The sequence below is a fragment of the Numida meleagris genome, chromosome 4 (genome assembly GCF_002078875.1).
Source record: "Numida meleagris isolate 19003 breed g44 Domestic line chromosome 4, NumMel1.0, whole genome shotgun sequence".
NCBI classification, from domain to species: Eukaryota; Metazoa; Chordata; class Aves; order Galliformes; family Numididae; genus Numida; species Numida meleagris.
Genome location: NC_034412.1, coordinates 67,732,137 through 67,744,660, shown reverse-complemented (window position 1 = coordinate 67,744,660; position 12,524 = coordinate 67,732,137). Strand labels below are relative to the sequence as shown.

General features: G+C 34.1%; 1 long non-coding RNA gene across 1 annotated transcript; it reads left to right on the top strand.

The window, feature by feature from the left end:
- On the top strand, nt 1-7,490 carry LOC110398837. Its single transcript, XR_002438657.1, has 2 exons — nt 1-4,674; nt 6,232-7,490. It is a non-coding gene; the product is annotated as an uncharacterized LOC110398837 (long non-coding RNA).

Genomic DNA, 12,524 nt, shown 5'->3' with positions numbered 1-12,524 from the left:
CAGGTCTATGTCTCTCCTATACTGAGGACTCCATATCTGGACGCAGTATTCCAGGTGAGGCCTCACCAACATAGAGGAGCAGGATCACCTTAATCTTAATCATTAATCATTATATATGTTAATTTGCACATGCATTTTAAAATGTATTTGTAAATATTTATAAATGCATGTGCATCTTATATGCATTTATAAGCACAAATATTAATACCATATGATTTATGAAAGCAAAAACTGGAACCAGATCTACCAACAATGCCTCTTCTTATTGGGTCTTAAAACTTTCCTTTGAGAGAATGTTCAGGTCTGTGGGTTACTCTCATAGACTTCCGAAAGTCTATGAGAGTTCTCTCATAGTTTCCGAAAGTCTAAGGGTTACTTTTCAGACAGTAAAATGAAAATACAGTTTTAGTTAAGAAGGGCAAGTTCCAAGAGGTCATTTTTCCTGATACAATGATCACTGCAGGAAACAACTTGAGCTGTGAACTCTGAGGTGTAACATAATCCTCGCTGGCCTAAAGTCTTGTTATTTGTATTTTTCTCTCCTAATTTTTCTGCATCTTGGTTACATCTACTTTGTGTCAAAGAGTTATAAATAAAACACACGGAAAATCTTCCATATGTGTGACAAGACAAAAATAGGCAAGAAATAACATTACTGCAGACAGTTAAGCAAAGCTGCAGGAATGTAAGTTGTTACAGATTTTCTGCAATGTCACAAAAATACATATGAACAATATCCTATCTTAGGCATCAAAATTTTTGACAACTGTCAATTTAAATTTTCTATTGACTTTTGTTGTTGATTGTTTTGGGCTTTTTGCCCAAACTTCATTTTCCTCCTGTTGTTCAGATTAAGGAAAACTGAATACAGACCTCAGCGCTATAAGTTTTGGAAACCATTTGTGTTCCACTGATGAAACTTCTGAGTTCATTGCTTCAGGCCCTAGGCAAAGGACCCTGTTCAAATAGCCTCTCTCTATCCCAAGTAGGGTTTAAGTCGTCTGAAGAGCAATGCCTCCAGTGGATATAAACTTTGTTAAACTTTCCTGAGCATATGTGAAACTATCAATGTGGAATGTTTATAAAGCCCAGGCCCATAGGATTAGAGAAATGGGTTTTTTTCACATCTTCATCTGATTTAAGGACAGTTATGGGTTATGCATACCAGTTTCACGAAGTACTACATTCAGACCTAAGTTTAGGTGCTTATGTTCAAAAGAGAGTATCTGTCTTTGGAGTTCTCTGTTGTCTCTTTAGCCTGAGGTGTTGTGAATCTCATACATAGATCTGCTGACAGAGTGAGTGTACATGTCTCCTAGGCACCTCTAGCTCATGAACTGCTCTTCTGGAAAAGAGTACTATGCTATAATTCTCAAATATCTAGCTTGAAAATTTCACTCATCAGCCCCACTAAAACTAAATGTAATACAACTACCGCAGCAGAAGCAGGTGTCAGAAACTCAATAAAGTTATTGTGTTGCTTGACTTAGATTTACATGTGTCATTCCATATGGACCACTTTGCGGAGCCTAGATTCCTCAGAGTCATTCTGAACCTCATCTGGAAGTAATCAATGTTGTTGATGATACCTTCAAATGAATTCAAGGATTCAATTTAAAATCAGACGACAGTTGACCCAACTCTTAATATAAGATGAAAGACATGAAAAATGTTAAAAATATCTTAAATGACAGAGTCAAAAAGTTAAAGTTCATTTATTCATAATGTTATAATTCTCTGATTGTTCAACCATTCCACTGAAACATTAAAATTCTAATAGAACATTTTTATTACTGAACAGGAAAACAATGTTAAAAATATCTGCTGATATATTTTCAATAGTCAAGTAAAATGAGATCAAATTTCACACAGTGTTGATAGGATTGCTTCTAGGCATTCATTTTAACAGAGTCACCAAGAATATTTAGTCAGTCACGGTGAGAAGACCGGATGTGCCTTTTCAAAAATGTTCCTTAGCTCTTATACAAAAACGCAATTTTAATTGTATAGGTACAATGCCATAAAATTAAATTGCACAAAACAACGTGAAAAACACATTCTCAGGGAAAATATTTATATGCTGCTATTCATTGTAAAATCTCAGAGGTAATACTAAGATTATTCACATTGCATGGTCATGCAAACTACATTTTAAAATTATTAATTAATTTTAAATATTTGCAGCTTTCTGAGTCACCTTCCATATAATCAACAACATAATTATTTCTGTTAAAGAAAACAGCTTTTAAATTACTTAAGGAATTCCCATGTAATGACAGAAAATCAGCTGTTAAACTTTTCCTACTTGAAGAAGGTACATAAACTGTATCTGCTAAAACCAGGCAGTATTTAGAAACTCATTTAGGTTTTAAATAATGTTATTTGATATGACAGATAAGGCTTTCTCTTACCTATGTTTCGTGGTCTTATAACTCATGTGAAAAGCTTCCGTTATATTTGCCCTGCAGACATTTTGGTTTCACATTAACTTTTCACTTGTTTGTTTGTGTTCACCCTCTTACTAAGAAAAACAAGGTGAAGAAAAGCAGAGCTGCCAACAGAACTTTATATGTGCCTTTTTCACACTGATTGCTCTTGGCTTCCTGTATGTAAATGAGATCATCAATGGTAGAAATCAGAAAATAATGAATTAACAAGATTGTCTTTCAGTCTTTTACCTTCACAAATGAATTAAGGACTGGTTTTTTTCCTTCCAAAAGAGGCATGTGTAAACAAAAATCTATGAAAATTCTTGAGAGCTTTTTCCTGAGGATTGGGTGACAAGACTTACAGACGACTTTTCAGAACACTGCACACCATCATGAAGGAGATTTCTGTGAGTTATTATTCTGTGGGTAATATGTGGTCAAGACTATGTTCTTTTCTTTCCTACCACACTCGCCTAAAATGAGAAAGTTACTTAAAAGAATCCCAGACTACCAAGACCCAGGGGGAATTAATACCATTTAAACTGGAAAGGCTAGAGAATACTGGTACTCAAGTCTCGAGGAGGAAGTATATGAGGGAAGACAGAGCCTGGGAATACAACCTACTGTTTCCAGAGATAACAGCTGATCCTCATCAAACGCAACTGTCTAGGAAGAAGACTTTGGAATATAAATTGGTCCCACAAATTTACCAAATGACTAGAGAGAACTCACACGAACTACAACACTCATTCTCCCATGCGTCTATACTATGTTTTCCAGGAAGCAAGTTTAATGTGAAAACACAGAAGAAAGTTACCTATGTTACTTCTACAGCAGTTGCTACCTCCAGTTGTGTATGTATGTATATATGTTTGGTAGTTAGTTGGATTGTAACACTTGAAATTGATTTCAGTTATGTTTACTGTTTCTTATGAAACCTATGACAGCAACATCTACAGATTGTGGAATTAGTACAGAAAGATTTCTGCTGTAAAATATATCCAGTTATTGATCATCTGTACTCTTTGCAGCTGCTTCCACTTGATAAGTCCTCTTCCACCAGAAGTAATTGGAAATGTTGTAACCAAAGCATACAATGATAATCTTCGAGTTGCCATGCAGCACTCATCCAAAATCATTATGATAATAGAACCACATGATATTTACTATATCCTGGCATTTCTCTAGCTGCCCAGTTCCTGATCATTGATTAGACTTAGGAAACAAGAAGAAAAGGATAGGATTTATTATAGTGTTGATCAGAAGGTTTTTATTGGCCAACCACTTTTCATACTGTCATTTTCAATGGATTGCTCTGACAGGAAAGGTTATGAAATTTTATGGTGAAAAAAATAGAAAAGAAGAAATATAATTGGTTTGGCTGAAAAGTTCAGAAAGGTCTAGGCACACTGGACAGTTGGATACTGATTTTATTCTACTACAGGGTCACATTTTGCAATGACAGCAAAGGACATTCAGCACTGCAGATGATTCAATTTCTTGTGCCTTGCATGGACAACAACACATCTTTTTTAAAATACATATTTTCAATAATCTTTCAAATAATTTGTCTGAGACAACTGCTTAGAGGTCTGACATTGAAATCCATTAGCTTATCAAAATATTTTCTTCTCCATAGCATGTAAAGCTTTATGCTAGATATTGTAAACTTACCATTGATTTTCCAAACAGTTGCAAAGAGCTGGGGTAAAAGGAAGGTCAAATTTTGAAGAAAAATGGATGCCTGTATGTTCTAATAAGAAAAATAGGTGGCAGATAGTATTTTTATAGATTGCAAGCTTTTCGTTTTCAAGGCATGTTGAGCAGTGCTCTTTTCACTTCATAACACTCCACAATAATACAAAAATGACTTTGTATTAAAGGAGAAATATAAGATTTGCCAGTCTTGGAAAGCTTGCTATTCATTTCAGTGACTGCAGCACATGACTTGTTTTTTCCCCTCTTGAACATAAGTGCTTTCACTGCTATTTTGAAGGAAAAAAGTTTAACAATGGCGATGTTTATCTCAGAGTACTAAAGAGAATAATTGTTCCTTATACACTTATATATTTCATTCCAAATAGGTGAGAAATATCCAACAATGGATTAACATGAGCTGAAATTCAAGATTCGAGCTAGGTACCTCTGTTTTCCAGATGTCTTAAGCACATAAATTAATATTCTTGAAATAGTCACCCACTAGAAGCTCCAGTTCTGAAGTTAATGGCTTATCACTGTAGAGGAGGTAAGTTACTTTTATCTTTAAAATGAATCATCAGTTTGAAGATTGTCTGGAATTGTTTTGTGTCGGTAGTGCAACATCCTCTACAGAAACTTTGTGTTAATGTCTGAATTTAATTTATTTGTTTTCCTTTCTTTGCTTAATGTAGATACATTATTTGCTTACCAGAAGAATACTATTTTTCTCCAGAAAAACTGGCATTTTGGAACTGCTAATGCATGTACTTGAAGAGACATTTAATTCAAAGTTCTTTCAGACCTACTTCCATGGGACTTAGTTGTGTGAGATATATTAAAAAATATCTTTTGCAACACTGCCTATTCTTAGATCAATTTAAATAAAAAATCATAGGAAGGGAGATGCAAAGTGTTAATATGGGTTTAGAACAATTTTCTGTTTTTCATTAAAATTGTATTCTGTCAGAAAGGAAGAAAGTGATTTCTTTATGTGAGAAAGAGAATTAAACGATAGTTTGAAAACAGTATTACATTTTTTCCCCCTAATTCAGGAACTTCAGTAAATAAGGTTATTCTTTACACCTACTGTATGTAATACTAAACTTTCTCAGCATTTATATTTTGACTGTTTCATAAAAAATTATAAACTTACATTGCAGTTTAAAACAATATTTAAATACATAGTAAGTAAAAGGGAGTGGAAAAAATAGACTATAAACTAAGAATCTTAATTCACCAAGGAAACTGGTGAAATTTTCTCAAAATTTATACTGGCTTACATTTATTTTAAAGAGTGAAGTCTAAAAAAGACTTTTTTAAAAAAAAGCAAATTCATCAATAGCTGAGTAGAAAGTAACAAATTAGAACATTCCCTTTTAAATGAAACAAAAAACATTTAATGAACAAAAAAATAGTTTTGAGGAGCAAGTGTCACCAGAAACCTCTGTGAGTTTACAGTTTTAAGTTAACTCCAAAAGAAATGGAAAATTAACAAAATGAATATTTTCCATGGACACGCCACAACTCAAGTAATACAAAGTGACTAAGAATTTTAATTTTCTAAAGAGCTGGCCAGACTTTATATTTGGGCATGCCAATACTGGAGGCAAATTGTGAGGTAATTCATTAAACCATCTGAAAAATAATGGAAGATACAGGCCTTTCAAACAACAAAGAAAATACTTGAAAATTGATCTCAGATTGTTTTGTCAGCAACACATAGATGTGACTAGGCATCTCACCAGGGAATGCATTTTGTACCAGAGTTGGAAAAGCAGAGAACAAATACTGATTTTCTTGAGCTGGTGTGCCCAGAGCCTTTGTGACTTCACATTTAATAGGGTCCCTCTATCTAGCACCTTGACGTCCATTCCAGGCAATGAGAAAACATATTCCTCCCTACCAAATATTTCTGTTGAGAGTCTGGGAAAAGGAGAAAGAGTTGTCAGCCTCAGAACTGTTTCCTCATCACTCTTATTCCTTTCCCAAAAATTATGCACTTCTATTCTTGTATGCCTCCCTCAGTAGAAGAGGTCTCAGGGCAGAAGCAGACACCAAATGGAAGTACATGGCATCAACATAACCACAGTTTTCCTCCTGACAGAAAGGAAGTTGCCTGGCCGCATCACCCTAATTCTAGCTTCTGGAAAAGTAGTTCTGCCACATGACACAGAACAAGCCACACACAGAGGAAGAGCTGCTACTGTGAGATTTGGAGGATTCTTCTTTTCCATTCACATGAAGCCATGATTTCACCACTCTCACCAGTGTGCCGCTCTAAGGAACTATTTGGTTTATGCCTGAATTCAGTTCTGCTATTTGGATACAAACGTGTAAGGAATATCTAACAATTCTAATGCAGTAATAACAACACTGTGCTTTACCTTTAGATTATAGAGATTGTAACAGATGTTTTAACTGGAGCACTGCTATTAAAAACACAATAAGTATACAGGAAAAAATATTGTTAACAGTGTAGCTTAGGGAACTGGATTAACCTGGGGACTCAAACTCTGGTGCCAATCTCTTTGATTAACAATGCAGGGATGGCTACTCAGCATGAAGTTACTCCATAACAGCCAATTTTGCTCTTACCACAAAATGAGAAAATAACGTAACTCCCAGTTTGGAGCCTGGGAAGTAGCTGGTATAACAATGGGAGATGATTAGGCTATGAAACTCAAGCCATGCTTATTGCATGATTTAAATCATTGACTAAATCCCTTCCAATCATCTTCTGCAGTGTTTTTCCCATGTTTTTTTTCTTTTCAGAGATTTTCATTTCTCACCTTTCCCAAGAGAAGTTATGCTTTTTGTTGTTTCTGCTTCTGTACCTTGTATGGCTCTACCAGTTTCAAAGACAGTTATGCAGTTCCACAAGACAATAAAACTGCCTTGACAATACCACACAGCTGTAAAGTTTTCTTGTGAGTGTTACGATGACATTTTCTCCATTAGCTGCACAGGGCAAATTACTTGGTGATGAAAAATAGCTAGATTAGAGCAAAGTTCTTTGACTAAAACTGCAGTTTTGATCATGGAACAAGGTACCAGATAAATCTGAAAATTCAGTTACACAGGGAATAAGAATATGAGTTTCTCTATGCTCATATTGTGTTTAAGCAGACTACGCAATTCATGAACTCTGCAGAAATTAATGCACAAACCCAAAAAGCAATATCCCTAAATGAGGTGACAGCTTGCTTCATCATGTAACTGATTTGAAACCCTCTGAAGGGATGTTTTTTTTTGTCTTCCTCTAATTGCATTTTTCTTTGTTTCGTTTATTGACATCATCAAATACTGTAAAGCTTTGTTTCTCTTTAGTAATTTTTTCAACATTAAACATTATTTTATCTGTAAGTCTATTTTATATATTTTTATTCTTATTAAGAGTATACACACTGAAATTTTAAGCTCTTATTGGAGCTCAAATAGAAAGATGGGATATTCAGAATTAATGTTTCAAGAGAATCTCTATGTCACCTTAATCTGTCTTTATAGGGTATATGTTATTACACCACCTGTAACAGCCAAATTATTTCATTTCAATGTGCACACAAAAAAATCCTTGCCATAGTTGTCTTAAATTAGTGTTGATTTAGGACAGTTATTACCATCATCCTGTTCACTCTTGCTTTTTCAAGATAAGAGAACTGTAAGTAGAAATTAAAAGATGGAACGGATAGAAATAACTCTTTTCAACCAACTTTAAAAATCTGATTTACATTGACAATGGGAAGGAATTATCTATTTTATTTGTGATTTGGTACAAATCTAGAGGACTAAGATGGCTCGCTATATTAATACAACCCTTTCGACTCTCTCATTTACTTTCTAGATACCTCTGCACATTGGAGAGCTAAATTTTTCTAGTGAAAAATCAGAAAATATATCTATAAAATATTAACTTTATTTTCATATATTTGTCCACATACAATAAATGCACAGTTTTACAAAACTCCAATTAAAAAGCACTTTATATATACTCATAAATATATATGTGTATTTTTATACATATGACTAGTAATTCTAAGTATATTTGAGGGATAAAATAAATTATTAATATGTAAATTTCACTGTGACTGCAAACTTCGAGGAAATAAACAGAGCCATTCTATATACGGTCCTAGCGTACAGAGTATCTGTTTCACTAATATCTAGTCTCTTTCAGTGTTCATCTACGGTATTTTTATAGCCTTTATATGCTTCTTACTTGAAAATTTCGTGACAAGGACCATGAATTATTTTATTTGTGATTTCCTAATTCAACCCTCAATGACAGCATATATTTAATGTACATTTATATGTGAGAGTTTAGAAACTGCCTTTTTAATGTAAGTTAAACAAAGCAAGTATATGTTCAAAGAATGCTTTAGTTTTCGAACTGATGTACATATGGAACACAGATCTGAAAAGCCAACTAAAGTTAATGAGAATCTATATATTGACTCAATAGCTTTGGCTTAGGATGAACGTTACTGAGTATATTGTTTATTTCCAGCTGCTTAACTGTGATAGCCAACAGCTAATTTCAGCTAGATAATTTAAAGGCACTTCTCTTATTATTTTTCCATGTAAGCAGTCTTAACTTTTGCTACGGTGATACTAGGCAGTCAAAAACTAAGAAACAGATGGTCACTGCAATGAAGAACAGGAGAATTGATAGTCTGTGCAAAGAAAGAGGTTTATCAAACAACTTTGTGATCGAAATGAAGAAATTCTGATATGACATATTTGGTATGCTGAAATATTATAGAAACAAGCAAGCAAACTACAATTAAGTTATATAGAATTGTTTTTCTGCCTTGCAGCTTTCAAAACTAATGATTAATTTTGCATGGTGAAGTTGAATTTTGAAGCCTGTTTTTAAGGTTTCTAACTTCTGCAGGACTCTGAAGCACAAATATATAGTAATTCATTAAATAATCTATTGTTTTTGCATGTATATACTCTGTATATAAGTCTGAGCAAGTGAAGTTCTATTTTAAGTAGTTAAAAATCCTTTCATGCTGATATTTCTTCACACTTACTCTTTGGCAATTCACTCACATTTCCTACACATCACACAACTATACCAGGAAAGAGCATGTAATTTTGTGGAAATAAATTATTGCAAAATATTTTTTTCTTCCACTTGGTTTGTTTAAGAGCCTCGAAGTATCTAGCATTTGCAGTGGCTGAAGACTTCAGCTTTATTTCTTTAAGAAAGAGGAACATGTCTATATGGTGAAACTGAAGATAATCTGCAGCAGAATAACTGATGTCGTTTTAAACACCAATTACTCCACATTGTTTAAGGGTGTTGTGATATAACAGTTTTACATCATCTTGACTCTGTCATGTTTGTGGCAGTTAATGCGGCTCAAATTACCAAGAAAGGTAATTTCCAAGAAACCAAGAAACCCAATCTTTTTGTAAGAAAAAATGAATGTTTCTGGAACACCCTAAAAAGAGGCTTGTGTCAGAGGATGGGAGTCAAGGCTTGTTGTTGATGCATGGGAATTTTTCTTAATTGTACTAATTATTTCAAAAATTGAAGACTGGATTTATTGGACAAATTGAGCATGCAATGAATTTTTAGATAGAAACTGTTTTAAACTGGTATTCATAATTACAGATTTTACTGTACATGACACATTGATTGTCATGTTACTAACAGAGTGGCTTCCACTCAATAGTGAAAAAAGAAAAGCATTTATCTCAAATACAAAAACAAAAATCTCTCATACTGTTTATTTAAAGCTTCTAATAAAACTTTCTCACCTGAACAACTTTCTGTGTAAAAAATTAAAGAACTTTAATTATGTGCATCTGTTAAGGAAAAAGTTAAGGAAAACCTAATCAAGATGATCTAGACCACAGACACTTCCTTTGTTTTCTTCTAACTGGTGGAATATAGTTATTGCATGTCACTGGGATGTAATTAAATTCTTTGGGTTGTCCAAATTTGAATTTCCACAATTTAGAATACATGACCATCTCCAGGTGTCTTCAGTTTGTACATAAATATAATGCTGCCACTAACAGTATTCCTGCATTAAGTTATTGCACTTTTTGTTGAAGTTTTTGTCTGGAAAATGAACTAAAACAAAATTTGTCATTATTTTCATGATAGTGTTAATTTTTGTAAATCAGATGTCATCAAAATTTGTTACTCAGCAGTTGTCTGTGAGACCAGACTAAATAGATGATATACTCAGCTGGTTTGTTTTATTATTTTCACCACATGAGGTCAAGAAAATTGACTATAGCCTTTATCAAAAGCATTTTCATGTATATTTATTCCTTGATACTTATGTTACTTGATTCAAGAGGGGAAAATTACCATTTTTCCTTCCACAGAATGGAATAGCTATTAATCTCATTCAGTAAAGAATTTCCATTAAAAGTAAATATCTTCCTATTCCATGGGAGACATAGGAATATATAGTAATTTTACATCCATATGGAATTTGAACTTCATATCTTGGCAACTACCTGCATGGAACTTCTGTTGATGATTTTCTTCTGCTGGAAGTACTTTTCTTTTAAAATTTGCTTTACTATTTTTGGAAAAAAATAAGTTACTGAAAAAAGAAATTGTTGGAAAGAAATGAAGCAATGAAAAAAGAAGTTGGAAGTACACAAATGGTGAGACTGAGATACATTTAAAAAGATACTTAAAATGAAATTATTGCATTGTTAAAAAGAGGGAAGAATTTATTTTGATTAAAAAGTTTAAAGAGAAAACATTTCCTCAGCATAACTATGTTGCTGTACTGAAAGATCTTTTGGAAAAAGGAAAAACCTCTTGCTAAGGTTTTTTGAGCTATACTTGCCTTGCAAAGCACTAGTTACTTTTTCATGTGTCTGTTCTGAAGATTCTTGTCAACACTGAAAATACAAGTATAAATTATAAATATTCAGATAACCTACTAACTTCTTTTGAAAATGATTTGCATGTATTTATTGTTTACTGAAGCCATAGCTAAATGCCTTCTGTAAGGAAGAACTTCAGTTTGGATTTTCAGTCCCATGGTTATTTTTTTTCCCTCTGAGAGTAAGTGCAATACTGATTGAGGTATTACTTTTTTTTCCCTTCCATAATTCACAATGCTTTTCAAGGATTGTCACATCTTTCATATGCTTATAGTACACCGCCAAGAACACTAAATCTGTACTGAAGAAACTGCCACATCTCTAACTGCAATAATGTGAAGAAGGTCAGGTTACTAGCTAAGGAACATTTCTAGTGAAGAAAACGAGAATGCAGGTAAGAAAGCAGACACTACCTGCTTCAAGACAACCCCTTTTATAGCCTGTGAGGACTAAGTCCTCAGCATACTCTGCATGGCACTGCCACCTGTAAGTTTAGACATATCTGTCCAAATTTCTCCTTCTGCTGTTGCTAACAGTTATAATGAATAAGAAATTGTGAAGTTACATTGAGGAAGTTTCACGTGTTATGATTTAAATACACTGGGCATTTCACTTAAAAGAATATTTAAAGTATACATGGGCCAAACATCAGTTTTGCTTGGGCTTTTGTCTGGAATTGTATGCTAATATGAACATTAATGAGTTAAGTTTCTTATTTCTCTTTCTTTTATGGGTTCAAGAAGGAATTTGAGTTCCTGATCCTAAATAGGCAACACAGTGAAGTGCTGGACAGAACAGAAGTACTCTATTTCTGCATATAAATAGGAAAAATCTGATTAAGGACAGGATAGTCATTGCCAACCTTGACCAGACTGACTGTGAAGCAATGCTGTTTAAGATCCTGAGAAGAGTGATGAAAAATAGTACCAGGATGAAATCCCTAGGCTCCAGTGACCTGGCCTGTTCAGGAAAATGCTAGGTAGAGTAAAAGTAGTGAGGCAAAGGCAAAAGAACTTCACAATTCCTATCCCTCAGTTTGGCAATATCTACTTCCAGGCATGCCAGCTCTCTGCACCTAGCAGCAGATTTTGAGGGAACTGCTACTCTCAGTGGAGGAGAGTTGAGTTAGTTGTTACTTGAGTAAGGAGGACAATTCACCTTGCCAGTAGGCAGACCTCAGAGAATCCTGAAGAACATGATGGGAGGCTGCTTGCTAACATCTTTGAAGTGTAATACAACCAAGAGATATTCCCAGTGACTGGGAAAATAGATAAAGTGTTATCTACACTCATATTCAGAAAAAGAAAGGAGGAGCTTCTGGGTCGCTGGTCAGCCTAACTTCAGTCCCCAGGAAACTCGTGAAGCAAATCCTTCTGAAAGGCATTTTTGGATACATCAAATCTTTCTGAAAATCATTTTTGGATGCATACAGTGAAGGAAGGTGATTGGGAAAAGCCTGCATAGTCAGCATCTCAAAAGGTATTTGGCCAGCCCATCTCTGGGAAAAAAAAAAAAAAAAATAGCTCCAAGGACAAG